Consider the following 20545-nt stretch of genomic DNA (forward strand, 5'->3'; position numbering starts at 1 on the left):
TTTCAATCACTTGTTTGCCAAAGTTAAGGCTTAAATTTAAAAATACTAATATAGAAGGTAATTGTATTAAAATAATTGAAAATAAGTAGGAAAGAAGTACGTAATATTCAAATTACATAGTACTGGTTTCTCAGCCAAATCTAAGACGTTAAATTTATGCTTAATTTGTCAACAAAAACAAAATTCCTAAATATTAACCGTAGGGTACTTGAGACTTGGAAAGACGGAAGTAATACAGGTTGGCCCACTTTCTAAAATTTGGAAAGTAATTCCATGCCCTGAAAAGGGAAGGAATTCGTTTCCTTTCTTGAGGAAAAGTTCAACTATTCAAAGGGTCTCATATTTGTATTTAATTGCAAAGAGGTATTAATTTCTTTTTTCCCTTTTACCGGTGTGATTTATATCTCTGCGTAATTGATTGTTTCCCTTCAGTTTTCTCCATTATATATTAGACTTCAATTATTGCTTCACTTGGTTTATGCATTCGTCTACTTGTTCAATTAACTTGGTTTGGACTTTGTCAGGAACAACATTGCAGCATTAAGCGATAGTTTTGTACGAGATATAAGAGATAATTAATTTCGCAATTAAATTTGAGATAAGTTTATCTCACATTTGGTTGGAAAAAATTGCGGTATAACTAATTCCGAGATTGTAATGTTATTTTTATCCCTATGGAAAAGTGAGATAGTTATCCTAGGATTATTAATCCCGGGATAATTAATCCTAGGATAATTTAATTTTCCAACCAAATAATACTGCAGGGATAACTAAGGGGTCATTTGGTTGAAGACAAGTTATGCTAGAATTAGTTATGTTGGGATTAGTTAATAGTTATATTAGGATTAGTTATGCTGAAATTAGTTATTCGAGTATTATTTTTTATTGACTGTTTGGTATGTTGTATTAATCCTAAGATAACTTATCCTGTGATTAGTATTCAGCCACTCTCACAGGAATAAGTTATCCCAATACTATTTTTAATTTTGTGATAACTTATCTCAGAATTAATAACCAAACAAAGGATAAAACGGTACTAAATTTTTATGCCAAGATTAGTCCTTCATGTTTATTCCTACCGCTACTATTGATGTTTTTATTCAAAATGCATACACCAAAAATAAAAAGTAAAGTACTAGTTGTAATCTCTACTCAGGGCATGAACTATATGCCTTTGCTTTTACCGTATTCTTTCTACGGAGCGATTTGTGTGTTGTGGCCGGACATTTGTGGGAATATGGGGCATTTTTCAACTGGTCAAATTCTTAAAAAGGGATGGGACTTATTTTCTGTTGATAAAAGAAAGATAGTAAGGGAGGTAGACAGGCTAATTCCGATAAATCCTCGACATTCTTCCCTCCAAGAACTTTACACCTTGCTCTTGGAGTGACTTAAACTCACAACCTCTTGTGTTGGAAGTTGAGGGTGCTTACCACTAGAGAAATCCACTCTTGTAAACCACCTTTAGCGGATGTTTAACTTTATTCATTACAATGTCAAATATATTTTCCTTTCGCTCTTTTACTGTAATCCTCAAATTGTCAACATATAATTCATGTTCTTTTGACAAGTTAACAACAGAGTTCAAAACTTGGAAGTCCTACGCCTTATATATAATCCACGTCCTCTAAAAAGAAATTTAAAGAAACAGAATATTAGCATAGTTAATTATGGCATGGGGATATATAACAAAAAAAACAACAGCACCAAAATGCTCATATATACACATCAACTGTCAAAAAGCAAAAAAGTGAAGAAGAGAAAAACTCAATATTTATTTTTGATGCTTATAAGAGCATTTTCGCCTGGTTTATCTTCACTAGATAGTACAACTTTTTAGACTTAGAAAATTACCTATTATATATGAGAATAGGGACGGAGCTAGAGACCATCTTATAAGTTTGGTCCAACCAATTAATTTCGGTCCAAATTTTGTATTTGTCTTATAAATTTATTTAATATATACAAGTTATTAATTTAAAATTCATCAACTTTAAAGAAATATAATTCTTAACTCACAAGTTCAAATCCTAACTCTACTTCTATATGATAACTTTGAGAATTCAGGTTAGATAGGCATGCTTTTATAATTATGAAGAGGGTTGATAGAAATCATAACGTGTAGCATATGTTTTTAACTTTTTATACATAAAATTTTCTCATTTAACTATCGTTTGTCATATGTATATTCTCACCTTATTAAAATACTTAATCATAGTACTCAAGTTGATATGACTTATAATTAATTAATTAACTAATATAAATACGGGATGTCGGTAATATTTTATCATAGACTAAAGTTCCTTTATTTCTCTCTGATAGGATAGCCAGTCTATGATAGATATTCCCAACCAATCTTCTTTCATTTGTTCGGTATTTCCATCATCCGTCTTATTCTAATTATTATTAAAAAAAATTCCACTTCCGTGTGTATAATATTTGTGCTTAATTTATTATATTAGTATCATTTTCTAGCACTAAATAGGGATTTTAGACACTAATAATGTTGAATACATATACGTTTTGCATCAATAATTCACCATTCTACACACTCACTCATGTTTTCTCTCACATGCTTACTCCTATATAAGAGTGTTGTTGTGATGACCCAAAAGATAATCTTATATTTTAGAACTCGAATCTGCGCTCTTAAGCCTTAAAAATCTCATTTTTATCCTTTTCGATTTGCGTGCGCAGTCCGGGCAGGTTTCCAGAAAGCTTTTATGTTGAAAACTAATGAAAATAAGAATTTTTGCCTCAAAAGCTAATTTTTTGTTGACTTCGGTCTACAGTTTTAGTAAACGGGCCCGGATCCGTACTTTGACGGTCCCGGTAGGCCCGTATCTAATTATGGGACCTGGGCGTATGCCCGAAATCGAATTCGGAGGTCCCTAGCTTGAGTTATGAATTTTTGATGAAAATTAAAAGTCTAAAAATTATTTGTTTTTAAGAATTGATTGATATTTGGCATTGTTAGTATCAGGTTCGTATTTTGGTTCTGGAGCCCGGTACAGGTTCATTATGATATTTAAGACCTGTCTGTGAAATTTGGTGAGAAACGGAGTTGATTTGACGTGATTCGGACGTCGAGTTGAGAAAATAGAAATTTTAAAGTATTCTTGAGAATTTCATTTGATTTGGTGCTAAATTCGTAGTTCTATGTGTTATGTTGGCGATTTGATCGCGCGAGCAAGTCCGTATGATATTTTTAGACTTGTGTATATGTTTGGTTTGGATCTCCGAGGGCTCGGGTGAGTTTCGGATAGGCCACGGGATGTCTTGGACTTTGAAAATCTGGTATTTTGCTGCAGCAGGTGTTCTGGCATGTCCTTCTTTGCGTTCGCAAAGGTACTCTCGCGAACGCGAAGATTAAACTGGGCAGCTGGAGTTTTCTTCTTCGCGAACGCGAAGGCTTGGTCGTGAACGTGAAGCGATGGGGGCGTTACCCTTTATGAACGCGTAGTGTTAGGCACACCTGGGGGAGAGTCGATCGTTCCTTCATCGCGAACGCGAGCAATGTCTCGCGAACGCAAAGGCCATGGGGGGGGGGGAGGTGGGTAGCTTACGCGAACACTGTCTCGCGAACGCGAAGGCTTGGTAGCCTATACGCTTCGCGAAGGCTTGGCAGCCTATACGCTTCGCGAACGCGACAGTGCTCTCGCGAACGCGATGAACACTGTCGCCAAGCACTTAATAGAATCCAAAAATGGGGTTTTACCCAAAAATTCAATTTTCTCAAAAACCAAACGGTGAGAGGCGATTTTGCAAGAGCCATTTCTTCTCCAAATTATTGGTAAGTGATTCTAAACCATTTTCTTTCAATTACCCATTACATTTCTTGAATTATCAACCAAAAATCTAGAGTTTTCATGGTGGAATTAGGGGTTATGGTAAAAACTAGCAATTTCGGAAATCTGAGGATTTAGACCCCAATTTGAGGTCGGATTCCAAAACTAATTACATATTCGGGCTCGAGGGTGAATGGGTAAAAGGATTTTGGTCTGAACCTCGGGTTTTGACCAAGCGGGCCCGAGGTCGATTTTTTGACTTTTTGGAGGAAAAATTAAAAAATTTAATTTATGAAATATAATTGATTCCTTTAGCAATATTTGATATTATTGAGTCATTTTTGAATAGATACGAGTGGTTTGGAGGTGAATTCCAAAGAAAAAGCTGTGATTGAGAATTAAGTGGCCTTCGGAGCAAGGTAAGTGTCGTGTCTAACTTTGGCTTGAGGGAATAGGTATTATGTGTTCATTTGCTACGTGTTTGGTTGTTAAATACAATGTATATATGAGGTGACGAGCATCTATGCGTCGTTGTCGAGTCATAGCATGCGAGTAAAATTCTATTCTTGTCTATTTTGTAGCCTTAAATTCTAATATCCATACTTAGCGGGTTATTTGAAATGTTAGGTGACTCATATCTGGTTTCACTGAGATTGGTAACTTTCGAATATTGACTTAAGGTTGAGATTACATTGTGCTATTGATTATGGGTAAAATACTGATTTTTTTGTGATACTCTTATCTATCCGTTGTTATTGATTCTTTGATTTGTGAGAAGGAGTGTAAAGCACGAAGGGTGATGCCGTGCATGCATTATTTATATTGTGAGGAAGAGTGTAAAGTACGAAGGGTGATGCCGTGTATATTATGAGAGGTTTAAAGCACGAAGGGTGATGCCGTGTATATTATAAGAGGTTTAATGCACGAAGGGTAATGTCGTGCCGTTCTATTTATTCATTTGGTGAGGTTGAGAGTAAAAGCACGAAGGGTGATGTCGTACCGTTCTATTCATTTATTTGGTGAGGTTGAGAGTAAAAGCACGAAGGGTGATGTCGTGCAGTTTTCCTTGCTGTTTTAATTGCTCAATTTGTTTAAGGATTTTCGGTTTAATTCTGTTTTTTTTATTATTCTCACTCTTTATGTCGTATTCCCCCACTGTATGTCCCCTTCTCATTATTTTTGTGTTAATTCTTTATTTATTGTTGTTGCCACTAGCATGATTATACTGTTCAGGTTATATGTGGGTGTCTTATCCTAGCCTCGTCACTACTTCGCCGAGGTTAGGCTCGACACTTACCAGTACATGGGGTCGGTTGTACTGATGCTGCACTCTTCACTTTCTGTGCAGATTTTGATACCGGCTCAGGTTGATCGAGATTTTGTTATTGGTCCGCTGTCCGGAGACTCAAGGTAGATCTGTCGGCGTTTATAGACCTTGAAGTTCCCGTCTATCTTTTATGCCCTACTGTTTTCTTTCATTCAGACAATTATGTTGTTTTCAGATTATTACTTGTAGTAAATTCTAGAATGCTTGTGAATTGTGACTCCAGATCCGGGTGGTAGTAATTAATACAGTTTTATAATATTCCGTACTTATTATATTTCATCTTAGTTAATTATTGTTATTTACTGAATGGAAATAAGGAATTGGTTTAACGATTTTCTAACGTTGGCTTGCCTAGCAAGTGAAATGATAGGCGCCATCACGGTCCCGTCGGTGAGAAATTTCGGGTCGTGACAGTTAGTATCAGAGCACTAGGTTGCCTAGGTCTCACGATTCACGAGCAAGCTTAGTAGAGTCTGGAGGATTGGTATAGAGACGTCTGTGCTTATCTTCCAGAGGCTATAGAGTTTAGGAATAATTCTACTTCTTTCATTCCTTATCGCACGACATTGATTTATCTTGAAACATATCTCATATTCCTTTGTATCCACTCGTGTATGACATTGCGCACTCGGTATCAGTTGTGCGTCGACTGTTCGTGATGTCACAGGTGGACTACGAGAGAGCCAGAGATGCTCAACATTTCCTCAACGTGTGGTTCCAACTAAAGATGTGGACGTATTGAGAGATCAACCAGTGAATCATGTGAGGGGTGCAACTGACCTTGGCATCTGATAGGTTTATACTAGATGTGAAGGTTAATATTGTGGATCATCGGACGTGGTGGACTATGAATTCGCATCGAGTGGGGGGAGTCCACTATCAATGGATGGATTGTGGGGTCATGTGTTATATAAGTTTTGGCCTGAAATGTATATATGTGGTACTGAAAGGTTCCCCAAAAATTTACACATGTTTAAGTCCTGAGATTTTGTAGAGGATAAGGTTCGGACTTGCGGTATGTCCGCCTACTTAATAATCCTATACTTCAGTTCCAAAAGAGTTAGAGAAACAACTTTAAATTTATAGAATGTCTACTCGGTGTGAACGTCATGGTTGCGGATTTTGGAGTGCTTCGGAGGAAGTACAGTGGTTGACGAGATTCTGGACTATGTAGTTCGTGCCAAGATTTGCCTGTATGGAGCTCTACTTTTGTGATCGTTGTGTATAAATAGGGGTAAGGGTTATCCCAAAGAAGATTCGATGATTATGTTAAGAAATGGGTTAGCTTAACAGTGTTTAGTCAGCATAACAAAAGAATAAATTGGACTTGGGAGAGATAATTCTCCACTGGTGTCCGTGGTAAGCCTATGAAGAGGGCAGTATGACTGTTACTCAGTATGAGTCCCGTTTTGTGGATTTGGCCCGTCATGCTCTCTTTTTACTACCTACTGAGGGAGAGAGACTAAGGAGGTTTATGGAGGGACTCACTTACCCTATCAGGCTTCAGATGGCCAAGGAGACCGGAAGTGAGGTTTCTTTTCAGGCGGCTGCTAATGTCGCGATGAGGATCGAGATGGTTCTTGCACAGGAGAGAGGGTAGAGGTCTGATAAGAGGCCTCGTCAATTTGGTGGTTTCGGTGGTGCCTCGTATGGAGGCAGGGGTACTTATGGCAGGGGTCAGGTACCTAGCGGTGGAGGTCAGACTATTAGAGGTGGAGGTCAGGCGGGTAGAAGGCGTCCTAGAGGTGGAGACCCAGCCGTTGTTATATTTGTTTTATGGTATGGCGAAGGTTGTTACTTCAAATGGTGTCATTATGGGTACGACCTCGATTTAAAATAAAGGAATAATTTTCTTAAATTGATTCGGTTCTGAGTATCAAGACGAGTCCTCCTATTGTGCTCCACGTATGAGAAAGCTTCGTAATTCTATAATCTACTTATGTGTTTATGTAACGACCCGACAGGTCGTTTTGAGTATTACAACCCCGTTTCCCCACTTTCTGCTCAAATTATACTTTACAATTATTGTGTGACTTGCCGGGGCAATTGGTTCGCGTCCGGTGATGTTTTGGAATGAATTAGAATATTTAGTTCCAAGGTTTAAAATTTAAGTTAAAATAGTGACCGGATGTCGACTTATGTGTAAACGACCTCGGAATTTAATTCTGATGATTCCAATAGCTCCGTATGGTTATTTTGGACTTAGGAGCGTGTACGGAAAATTATTTGGAGATCCGTAGTGGAATTAGGCTTGAAATACCGAAAGATAAATTTTTGAAAAGTTTGACCGGGACGTTGACTTTTTGATATCAGGTTCAGAATTCGATTTTGCAAATTGGAATAGGTCCGTAATGTGAAACCTGACTTGTGTGCAAAATTTGAAGTCAATCGGACGTGATTTGATGTGTTTCGGCACAAGTTATAGAATTTGAAGTTTTAAAGTTCAATGATTTTGAATTGAGGTGTGATTCGTTGTTTCGATGTTGTTATGTGTGTTTTGAGGCCTCGAGTAGGTCCGTGTTATGTTATGGGAATTGTTGGTATGTTCGGAAGGGGACCCGAGGGCCTCAAGTGAGTTTCAGATGGTTAACGGATTGATTTTTGAATTTGGAAGACTGCTGGAACTGAAGCCTTCTGGCGGAATCGCACCTGCACGAGATGGAGCGCAGATGCGGGCAGAGGGATGTGAGGCATTGGTCGCAGGTGCGAGGGAAAATTCTGCACCTGCGTGAGCGCAGATAGAGACGGACGCGCGCAGAAGCGAAAACTGGGCAGGCGAGTGGAGTCCGCAAATGCGACGTTTTACTTGCACAAGCGGATGCGCAGGTGCGCAAAACTTGTCCGCAGATGCGGAAATCGCTGGGGCAGAACCTTAAATTCGAGTGTTCGACATTTTCACCCATTTTTGGATTTTGGAGCTCGGGTTGGGCGATTTTGGAGAGGAATTTTTTCACACAACTTGGGATAAGTGTCCTTAACTCCCTTGTGATTATATTCCATGAATTAATCTTCATTATTAGTGTAAGATTATTGAATCTTCAAGAGAAATAGAAGAAAATTTCTATAATGTCACAAAACGAATATTTCATGTTTGAATACAGATTTGGAGTCGGATTTGAGTAAAATTAGTATGGTTGAACTTGTAATTGGATGGGTTATCGTATTTTGTGAGTTTCATCGGATTTCAAGACGTGGGCCCCATGAGGTGATTTTTGGGGCGTAATTTCGAATTTTTTGATAATATTAATATTTTGATATGGAATTTAATTCCTATAAATTATGTGGACTGAATCAAATTAATTTTGGTAGATTCGAACCATTTAGGAGTTGATACACGCATAATGAGATTTCTGGAGCATTGCTTAGCTTGCTCGACATTGGATTTGGCTTGTTCGAGGTAAGTAACTCTTCTAATCTTGGAGTTGAGGGTATGAACCCTGAATATATGTATTTTGTAAGTTGTTGGGAGGTGACGCACATGCTAGGTGACGGGCTTGTGAGTGTGCACTATAGAAATTATGACATAATTGTTTCTGTGGAATTTTGCAGTCAAATAATCTTGGAATTTTTCATGCGATTTTATGAGTTAAAGAAATTGAGCTGAAAAGCATATTAAAAATCATGTTGAGGCTATGTGCCAGTATTATTGGGACCCACAGAGGTCATATTGTTGTAAAATATTTATTTTAAATTGAAAATTCATACTCAGTCATATTCATTTCATGGCATATCATATATCAGTCTCTGTTGTTATTTATTGATACATCATATCATCATTTTTGGGCTATTCTCATGACATTGTGAGCCCATGAGAAAGAGACTGGAGAGATTGATGACTGAGGGAGGCTGAGTGCCTGATTGTGAGGATATTTTGGGATCGGGGCTGCCCGCCTGCAGCAGGCCTTATTGGCTTATTATTGCACGTGAGTTGGCCGTGCGTATCCTTATATTATTATTGCACGTGAGTTGGCCGTGCGGATCCTTATACTATTATTGCACGTGAGTTGGCCGTGCGGATCCTTATATTATTATTACACGTGAATTGGTCGTGCAGCACGTGAGTTGGCCGTACGGATCCAGATATTTATATTATAGCACGTGAGTTGTCCATGCAGCACGTGAGTTGTCCGTGCTTATAACACTTGGGTTGTAGGAGCCCCTCATGAGTCTGTACACACCCCCAGTGAGCGCAGTCGACTATAAATAGGGATCGGGCTGCACGTTGTAGCAGGTATTGTATAGCGCTGAGTGATTGAGTGTGCTGAGCACAGTGAGAGAGAATGCGACCCAGTGAGATTGAGTACTCTTAGAGTGTGAGTACATGAGTACAATCTGTGAGATACATTGCATTGACATGCACACATGACATATATGCATAGAGATGTGTTTTCTTCATGCTGTACGGTATCACATTATTCATGATTTCTCACACATTTTGATAGATGGGCATAGTGATGCATTTGTTTTACACGGGTTATCCGGAAGGAAAATGAAACATCTTATTTATTATTGAAAAGATTTTTGGGAGAAATTATTGTTTTCGAACTATTCATTTTTTGGCAACTTCGACAAACGATTTGGGTTTTCACTGATGTATTTGAAAGGAAGAACTATTATTTTTGAAATCATGATTTGCCTGAGCATTTTATCTCTGAGTTATTTCTGGTATTATTTGCTTTATGTTATTATGGACTGTTTTGGACTATTGGATTTGTACCCGACCTTGGTGGAAGCTTGTCACTACTTTCAATCTACGACTAGGTTTGTTACTTACTCAGTACATGGAGTCAGTTGTACTGATACTACATTTCTGCATATTTCGTGCAGATATTGGCTGTTGTTGTTGATGTGCTCGATGGTTGCGGGACTTGAAGTTATACCTGCATTCCTGTTGTAGCTGCCTCTTGTTCATGGTAGTCTTAGATTTATAAAAGCTCTGTTTATGTATTATTCAAACAGACTATGTATTTATTTTATTTTCGCTTTTGTTGACTCTATTCTTAGAAGCTCATAATTGTCTTTGTAATTGAATAGTTGGTAATTGGCTTAGCTAACGGTTCGGGTTAGGTGCCATCACGACTAGTTGGATTTTGGGTCGTGACAGTTTACTCATGTTGGGAGATTCTATGAAGATAACTACGCCTATCATTACATGTTGGTCATTAATAAGAGCTGTGAGGCTAAATGTGGCTTTCTGTTACTCATTTCGGTAAGTTTTGATATAATTTACGGATAATTAATTATAAATTATGAATTATATGCACTATCGGTGTGGGGTTCATTATGCGTTGTGATTTGGTGTAACCGAATTTTTTTTTTTAAAAGAAGAAAATGGAAATTTTTGATTGGCACGATATGCATATTACTTGTCATTCGGAACTGAAGACGAGATCCTCACACTTTAATATAAATTGATATGTTCAAATCAAGCTACGAGTTACAGTGGAAGTTATATAAGGACGAGATCCTTGTGAGCAAAATTCTTCTGTTTAAGTTTTCCCTTGTGAAATTAAAGCCGTACTATAGCAATAATAGGGAGTCATGCCTGTTAGGTCTAATTGAAAATTCTTATATGAAATTCTCTGTGCATACTTGCCAAATTCGTGTTGTAAATATTGAGTTTTAACCTACGAGATAGGTGCCTGTCTAGGTGGTGTTAAATGTGATTCGTTAATTCGGGTAAATAATTATGAGGTCTAATTACCATCAGTTGAAGATTAGGGCATTTGATATCCCTAAGACAGCTTTTCGGGTTCGGTATGGGCATTACGAATTCCTAGTAATATCATTTGGGCTTACCAACACCCCACCAACACTTATGGATTTGATGAATCGGGAGTTCAAGCCCTCTTTGGGTTCTTTTGTGGTTATATTCATTGATTATATCTTGATTTACTCCAGCAGTCGAGAGGAGCATGTGCAACATCTTCGGAGTGTGCTTCAGACTTTGAAGAATAATCAGTTATATGCCAAATTTTTCAAAATGTGAGTTTTGGTTAGAATCAGTTGCCTTTTTGGGGCATGTTGTATCGGCAGAAGGCATGAAGGTGGATCCTAAGATGATTGAGGTAGTTCAGAATTGGCATAGACCTACTTCAGTTACAGAGATCCGGAGTTTCCTAGGTTTAGCAGGTTATTATTGTCGGTTCGTGGAAGGGTTTCCATCTATATCAAGCCCATTGACCAGACTGACCCAAAAAGGTGTTCCGTTCATGTGGTCAGACGAGTGTGAGGCGGGCTTCCAGAGGCTCAAGACAACTTTGACTACGACACCGGTATTGGTGTTACCCACAGGTTTAGGATCTTATATAGTATATTGGCAGCCTAGCGTATAATCCGGTTGGTGAGAGGACGTTAGCTGCAGAGGTTCAGACTTTGGCTAATCAGCTTTTGAGGTTAGATGTTTCAGAACCCAGTCAGGTTCTAGCTTTCACAGTCGCTCGGTCTTCTTTATATGAGCACATCAGAGAGCGACAGTATGAGGATCCTCATTTACTTATCCTTAAGGACATGGTGCGGCACGGTAATGCCAAACAGGTTGTTGTGGGGAAGGATGGAGTTCTGCGAATGCAGGGTCATATATGTGTGCCTAATGTGGATGAGCTTCATGAATTAATTCTGGAAGAGGCCCACAGTTCCAGGTATTCTATTCATCCAGGTGCCGCCAAAATATATCAAGATTTGCGGCAACATTATTGGTCGAGGAGAATGAAGAAGGATATAGTTACATATGTAGCTCGGTGCCTGAATTGTTAGCAAGTTAAGTACGAGCATCAGAGACCTGGTGGTTTGCTTCAGAAAATAGAAATTCATGAATGAAAGTGGGAGCGTATCACTATGGATTTTGTTGTTGGGCTCCCATAGACTCAGGGAAAAATTGACCCAGTTTGGGTCATTGTGGACAGGTTGACCAAGTCAGCACATTTCATTCCAGTGGCAGTTACCTATTCTTCAGAGTGGTTAGCTGAAATTTACATTCGTGAGATTGTCCGCCTTCACGGTGTGCCCATGTCTATCATTTCTTATCGAGGTACACAGTTCACTTCTCACTTCTGGAGGGCTGTACAGCGTGAGTTGTACACGCGGGTTGAGTTGAGTACAACATTTCATCCACAGACAGACGGACAGCCAGAACGCACTATTCGGATATTGGAAGATATGCTTCGCGCTTGTGTTACAGACTTTGGAGGTTCTTGGGATCAATTCTTTCCACTTGTGGAGGTTGCTTATAATAATAGCTACCAATCGAGCATTCAGATGGCTCCATATGAGGCATTATACAGAAGGCGGTGCCGTTCGCCAGTTGGATGGTTTGAACCGGGAGAGGCTTGGTTGTTAGGTACCGATTTGGTACATGATGCCTTGGATAAGGTCAAGGTTATTCAAGATCAACTTCGCACGGCTCAGTCTAGGCAAAAACGTTATGCTGACCGTAAAGTTTGTGGTATTGCATTCATGGTTGGAGAAACAGTATTGCTTCGGGTTTCACCTATGAAAGGTGTAATGAGGTTCGGAAAGAAGGGCAAGTTGAGCCCTAGGTAAATAGGACCTTTTGAAATTCTTGAAAGGGTGGGGGGAGTAGCCTACAGGTTTGCATTACCACCTAGTTTATCAGTGGTTCGTCCGGTGTTTCATGTATCCATGCTTCGGAAAATAATGGTGATCCGTCCCATGTGTTAGATTTCAGCACAGTTCAATTGGACAAAGATTTGACTTATGAGGAGGAGCCGATAGCTATTCTGGATCGGCAAGTTCGCCAGTTGAGATCAGAGAGTTACCCTTCAGTTCGAGTGTAATGGAGAGGTCAGCCTGTTGAGGCAGCTACTAGGGAGTCCGAGTCCGATATGCGGAGTAGATATCCCCACCTTTTTACCAGCCCAGGTACTTTTTTATGTCCGTTCGAGGACGAACGGTTATTTTAGAGGTGTAGAATGTGATGACCCAAAAGGTCATCTTATGTTTTAGAACTCGAATCTGCGCTCTTAAGCCTTAAAATCTCATTTTTAGCCATCTCGATTTGCGTGCGCAGTCCGGGCAGGTTTTCGCAAAGCTTTTATGTTGAAAACTAATAAAAATAAGAATATTTTCCATAAAAGTTGATTTATTTGTTGACTTCGGTCAATATTTTTGGTAAACGGGCCCGATCCGTGCTTTGATGGTCCCGGTAGATCGGTATCGAATTATGGAACTTGGGCGTATGCCCGAAATCGAATACGGAGGTCCCTAACTTGAGGTGTGAATTTTTGATGAAAATTAAAAGTCTAAAAATTATTTGTTTTTAAAAATTGATTGATATTTGGCATTGTTAGTATTGGATCCGTATTTTGGTTCCAGAGTCCGGTACAGATTCATTATGATATTTAAGACCTGTCTGTGAAATTTGGTGAGAAACGGAGTTGATTTGACGTGATTCAGACGTCCAGTTGAGAAAATAGAAATTTTAAAGTGTTCTTGAGAATTTCATTTGATTTGGTGCTAAATTCATAGTTCTAGCTGTTATTTTGGCAATTTGATCGCGTGAGCAAGTCCGTATGATATTTTTAGACTTGTGAATGTTTGATTTGGGTGAGTTTCGGATAGGCCACGAGATGTTTTGGATTTTGAAAATCTGGTATTTTGCTACAGCAGGTGTTCAGGCATGTCCTTCTTCGCGTTCGCGAAGGTACTCTCGCGAACACGAAGAGTAAACTGGGCAGCTGAAATTTTCTTCTTCGCGAACGCGAAGCGATGGGGGCGTTACCTTTCGCGAACGCGACCAGCTACTCGCGAACGCGTAGTGTTAGGCACACCTGGGGGAGAGTCGATCGTTCCTTCATCGCGAACTCGAGCAATGTCTCGCGAACGCGAAGGCCATGGGGGGGGGGTAGCCTACGCGAACGCGAACACTGTCTCGCGAATAAGAAGGCTTGGCAGCCTATACACTTCGCGAACACGACAGTGCTCTTGTGAACGCGATGAACACTGTCGCCCAGCACTTAACAGAATCCAAAAACGGGATTTTAGCCAAAAATTCATTTTTCTAAAAAACCAAACGGTGAGAGGCGATTTTTCAAGAGCCATTTCTTCCCCAAATTGTTGGTAAGTGATTCTAAACCATTTTCTTTCAATTACCCATTACATTTCTTGAGTTATCAACCAACAATCTAGAGTTTTCATGGTAGAATTAGGGTTAGGGTAGAAACTAGGAATTTCGAAAATTTGAGGATTTAGACCCCAATTTGAGGTTGGATTCCAAAACTAATTACATATTCGGGCTCGGGGGTGAATGAGTAAAATGATTTTGGTCGGAATCTCGAGTTTTGACCAAGCGGGCCCAGGGTCGATTTTTTGACTTTTTGGAGGAAAATTTGGGAAATTTAATTTATGAAATATAATTGATTCCTTTAGCAATATTTGATATTATTGAGTCATTTTTGAATTGATACGAGTGGTTTGGAGGTGAATTCCAAAGGAAAAGCTGTGATTGAGAATTAAGTGGCCTTCTGAGCAAGGTAAGTGTCGTGTCTAACTTTGGCTTGAGGGAATAGGTATTATGTGTTCATTTGCTACGTGTTTGGTTGTTAAATACGATGTATAGGTGAGTAGACAAGCATCTATGCTTCGTTGTCGAGTCATAGCATGCGAGTGAAATTCTATTCTTATCTATTTTGTAGCCTTAAATTCTACTATCCATGCTTAGCGGGTTATTTAAAATGTTGGGTGACTCATATCTGGTTTCACTGAGATTGGTAACTTTCGAATATTGACTCAAGGTTGAGATTACAATGTGCTATTGATTATGGGTAAAATACTAGTTTCTTTGTGATACTTTTATCTATCCGTTGTTGTTGATTCTATGATTTGTGAGGAGGAGTATAAAGCACGAAGGGTGATGCTGTACATGCATTATTTATATTGTGAGGAAGAGTGTAAAGCACAAAGGGTGATGCCGTGTATATTATGAGAGGTTTAAAGAACGATGGGTGATGTCGTGTATATTATGAGAGGTTTAATGCACGAAGGGTAATGCCGTGTCATTCTATTTATTTATTTGGTGAGGTTGAGAGTAAAAGGACGAAAGGTGATGTCGTGCCGTTCTATTTATTCATTTGGTGAGGTTGAGAATAAATGCACGAAGGGTGATGCCGTGCCGTTCTATTCATTTATTTGGTGAGGTTGAGAGTAAAAGCACGAAGGGTGATGTCGTGCAGTTTTTCTTGCTATTTTAGTTGCTCAATTCGTTTAAGGATTTTCGGTTTAATTCTATCTTTTCATTATTCTCACTCTTTATGCCGTATTCCCCCACTGTATGTCCCCTGCCCATTATTTCTGCGTTATTTCTTTATTTACTGATGTTGCCACTAGCATGATTATACTGTTCAGGTTATATGTGGGTGTCTTGTCCTAGCCTCATCACTACTTCGCTGAGGTTAGGCTCGATACTTACCAGTACATGGTGTCGGTTGTACTGATGCTGCACTCTGCACTTTCTGTGCAGATTTTAATACCGGCTCAAGTTGATCGAGATTTTGTTATTGGTCCGCTGTCTGGAGACTCAAGGTATATCTGTCGGCGTTCACAGACCTTGAAGTCCCCGTCTATCTTTTATGCCCTACTGTTTATTTTTTCATTCAGACAGTTGTATTTCTTTCAGACTATTACTTGTAGTAAATTCTAGTATGCTTGTGAATTGTGACTCCAGATCAGGGTGGTAGTAATTGATACAGTTTTATAATATTTTGTACTTATTATATTTCATCTTAGTTAATTATTGTTATTTACTGAATGGAAATAAGGAATTGGTTTAACGATTTTCTAACGTTGGCTTGTCTAGCAAGTGAAATGTTAGGCGACATCACAGTTCCGTCGATGGAAAATTTCGGGTCGTGACAGTTGTTCCTCCTCTCAATTCTCATTTGAAATTGGAGTACTTAACACCTATATTCTACTAGAAAGGCAGAAAGGCAAATATGAAATTTTTACTAGAAATCAGTGCTAGGTTGAGCAACATTGCCACCATGGTTCCAAACGGTGGAGCAGATGATGAAAACACGCCACATTTTTTTAAAGTTAGATTATAAGTTTCATAGATTTTCATTTTTTTTTAATGAAGATCAAGTAATCTTACTTTCTACTTCTCTGTTTTTGTTTCAGGTTCACTGCCAAAACTGCCAGGAACTGTCGAAAAGACAATGCGTCTATATCAGCGAGAGTGTCCAGCAGCCGTGACATAACCATGTTATAAGAGTAAAAAAAACTCCTAATTTTATCCTTGTTTAATTAGACGCTCCAACTTTGTTTCTCATCTCTCTAAGTTTCTCCTATTCAGTGCAAAAAGTGCAAGAAATATGGGACTGTGACGTTGACTCCGGGATATGGGAGGCCGTTCACAGCAGAGGACTCAGAGAGCGGAGCTTATGCTCCACTCATGCTCTTCGACTGCGATGAGATGGCTCCTGAAGGATACGGGTTCAATGGCGGCTGGAAACTTACTACCGTAATTTCCACCTCCAATTTCATAATTTTTGCACCACACTACTAAAAATCACTTGTTTACCGACGCAAATTACAGACGGACGTCCCTCGATAACAAGGTTGTACCGAAGGAAGTTCGTCGGTAAGTGGTAGGTAGGTAGGTAAAACCTTCCTCGGTAAAATAAATCGACAGAATCCGTCGGTAATTACCGATGGACCCCATCGGTACATTTCTGACAGTAGTTTGTCAAATAATTTTACTTACCGACGGATATCCGTCGGTATATTATAAAATAATATAATATTAATAATATCAATATCGATGGATATCCGTCGGTAATTAAAAATAATAATTTAATATTACCGACGGATACCATCGGTAAATTTAGAATTTTAATTTAGCAATTCAAAAATTAAAAATATGAATAAATTCATATTCCGATGGATATCCGTCGGTATTTTCAACAAAATTTAAAAATTTGGTTCAAGTCTACCGACGGACTCCCTCGCTAATTAAGAATTATGGATCGAAAATGAATAAGTGTTTCGACGGACTCTGACGGTAAATCTGGTACATTTTTGGCCGGGAGTGCCTATTTTTTGTTGCACCATCTGCCAACCAGAATATTACAATAGACCTGTCAGCCATAATATTACAATAGACCTGCCAGCCAGAATATTACAATAGAAATAGAAATGCAACCACAATAAAACTCAACTTAACAATAACAAAACTTTATAAACTATCCAAACATCCAAATTATCACATCAAACATCAAAACTATCCAACCAAACTTTAAAATGTAACATTCAAAGTTAACATCCAACTAAACAACAATCCAACCAAACATAAAATCACTCCTCATCTTTGGATTCCCCCTCATATTCTTCATCATTTATATTATTTCCATCACTTTCATCATCTTCATAAATGTGACTTTTTGGCTTAGAACAGGGCAGGCCGATTAAATGGTTCACTTGAGCCTTGAGGGAGTCGATGTCATTTCTAAGTGCGTCTCTAATCTTCTCTTCATGCTTTCTTTTTTCTCGTTCATCCGCATAGTTCCTAGAAAGTTGTCGAATCGTTCGCCGCATCTCCTCAAGGTACTCATTTTGTACGGTGGCGGATGTCCCAATACCTCTTAATCCACAAAAGAGAAGTGAAAAAGATACACAAAGAGTTAGAATTGAATAATTCAGCACCTATTGAATCATTGATGATATCACTATTGTTTGGCATAGACAAGATCAATGTTTGATTTCACCACTAAATGTTCATTAGGGTTATTTCAAAATGATAAATAAATAAGATAGTAAATTGGAGCTAAAGACAAAACAAACATGGACAGAAAAAGGAAATGATTAGGGGTTTGGTTCTTTAAGCCGATTATGGTAGATAGGAATCAAGAAAGTATGGGGCAAAATATTTTTGTCCTACCAACTACCATCAAAATAAAGCCTTAGAATTCAATCTTCTAAAAAGGCACAAAAATAGTACTAACAAACTCATTTTGTCTTAGCTCTACTCCCTTTCCAGAAAAAAGCCTGCTCCTTTTGTCTCTTCCCTCTATAAGTCATAATAAACAATTCTTTTTCTTTGGGTAAATATTTTAGATCAAATGCCTCTATCCACCTGTCATTCTCTATAAATACCTCTAGTTATAAACACCGAAATTACCCACACTCACCACAAGGATATCTAAGCTAACAGACTCACTTGTCTTACACCTCCCATACTTGAAAAAAGTTAACTTCTTTCATCCTTATAGACATTCTGATAATTGAAATTTATAGAATGCACTATCAAACAGAGTCTTCGAATAACAGATGATTAAAAAAGTATCCCAATTAGAAACAGTTGACATTACCATCATAAATATGAGGCAGTTCAAAAATTCGCTTTCCGTTGGGGGGAAACGATAATGAAATCAATTATCTATCTTTAGAAGGTGCATATGCATCAAGAACAATTTAAAAAGTGCATGATAATTTCTCTAACCTGTTACAATTTGACATAGTAGAGTTGAATGATTGTACCTGATAATCCTGCAACCTGTCTATCTAGATGCTATACGTGATTTATGACACATTTGCCTCCTATTAATGAAGTCCTAAAGTTATTTCTCATCGTGAGATGAGATTAGCATGGATTTACCAAATGGCAAACCAAAGATAATCTTCAGCTTCAATCTGAGAGCTGTAAATTGCATTTCTCTAAAGGTCCCCATTGTTTTTACTTGCAAGTCAGTTTTTGCCACAAATCACAAAATTCTATACTATGCTGAACTAAAGAAAATACCTTTGCTGTGATATCTATATAATAAATAAAAACAACCATCACCATTTCAGAAAGGAAATCAGCAAACATTATCAATAATGAAAGGTCAAGTATCCACATTTTGCAAGAGCCTAGTGTATGATAATACATAGAAGCAGAAACTCTAAAAAACTCCACCTGGTTGTACACAAATTATTATTGCAGTCAAAATTCTAGTACTGAAAAATTGCCTTTGATTATCACTAAGTAAGAATAATCAAAATTTCCAAACATACAAGAACCACATCCGACAAATCTCCACACTAAGCGAAAGTATATACCTTGTAGTCCACACGCGAGGCGATGAAAATTGCGCTCGGAGGAAAGGTCGTATGATTTACCCTTATACACGCCTCCAACCACGTTCAACCACAATGAGAGGGTTTCTTCCTCCGATGGCATGATCGGCTGGCCTTGCTCATTGGTCGGCTGACTCCTAGCGAGCTCTTCCACTTCTTGTTTATACCGATTTTATATTAAAAGTCCAATTATCACTCTTGTTGCCAATCAAAACTAGAGTAACTTTTTATACCCCTAAACAAGTAGAAGGCATTCAAAAGCTTTTTAATTGCAAAGATGATCAAAATATATACAGAAAAAAAATATTGATAACTAAGAGATGATTACATTAACAAGAGAATCAAATTGACGGACAAAATCTGTATTCCTCCTAATCCATCTCGTATAAGCCTCCATAACACCAAAATTCCTCCCAAAAAAATGAAACACTGCCCTAATTTTGAGATTCAGGATAGAAATAATTCAAAAATGGAGAGAAAAAAAACTCACCGAGATAAAGTTGCATGAAGGTCTTAGTAGGGTTTTGCTCTTTTGCCCAATTCTTAGAATGGCAACGGCACCGTTCAAGTCACAGCCACTGCATTATTTCTCTTTACCCAGTTGAAATGGGGCCAAAAAAGCCACACTAACACTAACCACCGCTTCCGCCATTGCGAGTCTCCTTCGTCTACAGCTGATAACCACCTCAATACACCCAAAGCTCCAAGTAGAAGAACAAAGACTAGAAGAATAAAGACAAGAAGAACAAAGACAAGCTCCCATTAGAAGAAGAAGAAGAAGAGCGGCAAAAAGAGGAAAATGTGTTATGGAATTTAGGGCCAAGAAAGAGTGTAATGAAGGTGGGGTTAGAGGCTGAAACGGCGCCGTTAAGAAAGAGGTAAACCACCCAATAATCTTAATTATTAAATGCTTTAATTCCATGTTGTGGAATTTATGTGTAATATTTAAGTTACTGAAAATATTATGCCCATAATTGTAATATTTTCAAGCAAATGTAGTAATTAGCAAGATGTGATCAATTATTTTATTACTCCCTCCCATCCACTTTAATTGAGTTTTTAGATATTTTAACATGTATTAAGAAATTCATCTTTTAGGATTAATTAACAATGAAATTGACCATGAAATATAAATAACCATGATAGAGTGTAATTAATCTTTTAGCATTAATTAACAATAAAATTACTATTAATAATTTAAAATAAATCATAAGCTAATATAATTATTAATTTACAAGCTAATTACTACTAAACCACTTTTACGTAGTTAAGTATCAATTAATAGTCTAATCAATCACTAATATTACTTAAGGATATCACTAATGCACTTCTACTTAGTGTACTTATCATTTTATAAACT

General features: G+C 38.1%; 2 long non-coding RNA genes across 2 annotated transcripts in view; one reads left to right on the top strand and one right to left on the bottom strand.

The window, feature by feature from the left end:
- The first annotated feature begins 230 nt into the window (after positions 1 to 230).
- The window catches only part of LOC108947032 (uncharacterized), a 37412-nt gene continuing 17097 nt past the window's right edge, over positions 231 to 20545 (top strand). Inside the window, exon 1 of the long non-coding RNA XR_011414528.1 lies at positions 231 to 363. This is a non-coding gene — a long non-coding RNA (uncharacterized lncRNA). The remainder of the gene's footprint in view (positions 364 to 20545) is intronic.
- Positions 17289 to 19354, bottom strand: LOC104107341 (uncharacterized). The gene is made up of 2 exons (XR_011414526.1): positions 19168 to 19354; positions 17289 to 17708 (listed from the first exon to the last, which is right to left on the bottom strand). It is a non-coding gene; the product is annotated as an uncharacterized lncRNA (long non-coding RNA).

Source organism: Nicotiana tomentosiformis, chromosome 3 (assembly GCF_000390325.3).
Source record: "Nicotiana tomentosiformis chromosome 3, ASM39032v3, whole genome shotgun sequence".
NCBI classification, from domain to species: Eukaryota; Viridiplantae; Streptophyta; class Magnoliopsida; order Solanales; family Solanaceae; genus Nicotiana; species Nicotiana tomentosiformis.